At 50.4% G+C, this 2,805-nt stretch overlaps 1 pseudogene; it reads left to right on the top strand.

Moving 5' to 3' along the window:
• The first annotated feature begins 1,364 nt into the window (after positions 1 to 1,364).
• On the top strand, positions 1,365 to 2,433 carry LOC101036135 (glyceraldehyde-3-phosphate dehydrogenase pseudogene; annotated as a pseudogene).
• The last annotated feature ends 372 nt before the right edge of the window (positions 2,434 to 2,805 follow it).

Below are 2,805 nucleotides of genomic sequence, written 5' to 3'. Positions count from 1 at the left end.
CCTGCCTTGGGGCTTGCATTCAGGCTCCCCATGCCGCATGCTGCCTGGGAGCCCTTTAGCGTCACACGGTCTCCACATCTCCACGAGGGCTGCAGCCGCTGTGCAAGCGCAGACACACTTCCTCCTTGACGTTGCCACTAAACTTTGGAATGTTGCTGGTCTCGGTGGCTCACGCCTGTAATCCCAGTGCTTTGGGAGGCTGAGGCAAGGGAATCACAAGGTCAGGAGTCGGGGATCACAAGGTCAGGAGTTGGAGACCAGCCTGGCCAACATGGTGAAACCTCATCTCTACCAAAGATACAAAAAAAAAAAAAAAAAATTAGCCAGGTGTGGTGGCATACACCTGTAATCCCAGCTACTCGGGAGGCTGAGGCAGGGAGAATCACTTGAACTCAGGAGGCAGAGGTTGCAGTGAGCTGAGATTGCACCATTGCACTCCAGCCTCAGCAACAGGGTGAGACTCCATCTCAAAAAAAAAACAAAAGAAAACTTTGGAATGTCACTATCATCACTATCGTAGCTCTTTCTCCCACTAAGCTGCTCCTGGCTGAAGCTAGGAATCTAAAAAGGCAGGAATGCGCCTGGTGTCAATGCACTTGCACTATTGAAAGCCACTGTGGCCCTCTGTCTCTTTCTCTCTCTCCCCACCACCCCCCACCCCGCCCTCATGTAAGATCTGCCTTGCTTCCCCTTTGCCTTCCACCATGATTGTAAGGCCTGCCCAGTCGTGCGGAATGATGAGTCAATTAAACCTCTTTGGTTTATAAATTTTAAAAAGTAAAAATAAAGATGAAAGCCATCATGGAGTCTGACAACAGCTTCCAATATTTGAGTGCATTCATGTGCCACTGTCCCTTAGTATAAGTCTTTTGATCTTACTGTAATTTGGCATCTTTTAACTATGATGCAATTATGATAAATTATTACATCAGAATTGACTTATATATAATTATTTCTCTTAAGTTACATCATAGTTAAACAACTTGCCTTTATTTTAAATAAAAGCATACTGTTTTAGGAAATAAATCAGCCACAGACAGTGGCTCATGCCTATAATCCTAGCACTTTGGGAAGGTGAGGCAGGAGGATCTCTTGAGGCCAGGAGCTTGAGACAACATAGCAAGGTGACATCTCTGCAAAAAATAAAAAATGAGCCAGGCACGGTGGCACACTGTCCCAGGTACTTAGGAGGCTAAGGTGGGAAGACTGCTTGAGCCCGGGAGTTCAAGGCTGCAATGAGCCATGATTGTGCCACTACACTCCAGCCTGGATGACTGAGCAAGACCCTGCCTCAAAAAAATAAATGAGGCTCTCTGCTCCTCCTGTTTGACAGACAGCCGCATCTTGTCTCCCATCGCCAGCCACATCCCTGAGACACCATGGGGAAGGTGAAGGTCGGAGTCAATGGATTTGGTCATATTGGGTGCCTGGTCACCAGGGCTGCTTTTAACTCTGGTAAAGTGGATATTGTCGCCATCAGTGATCCCTTCATTGACCTTAACTAAATGGTCTACATGTTCCAGTATGATTCCACCCATGGCAAATTCCATAGCACTGTCAAGGCTGAGAACAGGAAGCTTGTCATCAGTGGAAATCCCATCACCATCTTCCAGGAGTGAGATCCCTCCAAAATCAAGTGGGGCGATGCTGGCACTGAGTACGTGTTGGAGTCCACTGGCGTCTTCACCACCATGGAGAAGGCTGGGGCTCACTTGCAGGGGGGAGCCAAAAGGGTCATCATATCTGCCCCCTCTGCTGATGCCTCCATGTTCGTGACGGGCGTGAACCATGAGAAGTATGACAACAGCCTCAAGATCGTCAGCAATGCCTCCTGTACCACCAACTGCTTAGTGCCCCTGGCCAAGGTCATCCATGACAACTTTGGTATCGTGGAAGAACTCATGACCACCGTCCGTGCCATCACTGCCACCCAGAAGACCGTGGATGGCCCCTCTGGGAAACTGTGGCATGATGGCCGTGGGGCTCTCCAGAACATCATCCCTCCCTCTACTGGTGCTGCCAAGGCCGTAGGCAAGGTCATCCCTGAGCTCAACGGGAAGCTCACTGGCATGGCCTTCCGTGTCCCCACTGCCAACGTGTCAGTGGTGGACCTGACCTGCTGTCTGGAAAAACCTGCCAAATATGATGACATCAAGAAGGTGGTGAAGCAGGCGTCGGAGGGCCCCCTCAAGGGCATCCTGGGCTATACTGAGCACCAGGTGGTGTCCTCTGACTTCAGCAGCGACACCCATTCTTCCACCTTCGATGCTGGGGCTGGCATTGTCCTAAACGACCACTTCGTCAAGCTCATTTCCTGGTATGACAATGAATTTGGCTACAGCAACAGGGTGGTGGACCTCACGTCCCACATGGCCTCCAAGGAGTAAGACCCCTGGACCACCAGCCCCAGCGAGAGCATGAGAGGAAGACAGGCCCTCACTGCTGGGGAGTCCCTGCCACACTGAGTTCCCCACCACACTGAATTTCCCCTCCTCACAGTTTCCATGCAGACCCCTTGAAGAGAGACGGGCCTAGGGAGCCCCACCTCGTCGTGTACCATCAATAAAGTCCCCTGTGCTCAGCCAAAAAAAAAAAAAAATTAATAAATAAATGGACTGAACCTGAAACTCAGCTACTGTCAGTTCAGTTCCCCTGCTCTGTCGCTCACAGTACAATGCACTTGTTCATGAAATATTAGTTGAACATTTGCTCTTTGCCGGCCCTGGAGAGAGGGTTGTGGGGGGGGTCCCTGGACTCCCCTGTCGAGAGTGAGCTGGTGAGCAAAAAATGACAATGCTGTGTAGG

The sequence above is a fragment of the Saimiri boliviensis genome, chromosome 9 (assembly GCF_048565385.1).
Source record: "Saimiri boliviensis isolate mSaiBol1 chromosome 9, mSaiBol1.pri, whole genome shotgun sequence".
NCBI lineage: Eukaryota > Metazoa > Chordata > Mammalia > Primates > Cebidae > Saimiri > Saimiri boliviensis.
The sequence above is the reverse complement of the archived record's forward strand: the minus strand, read 5'-3'. Positions and strand labels throughout refer to the sequence as shown.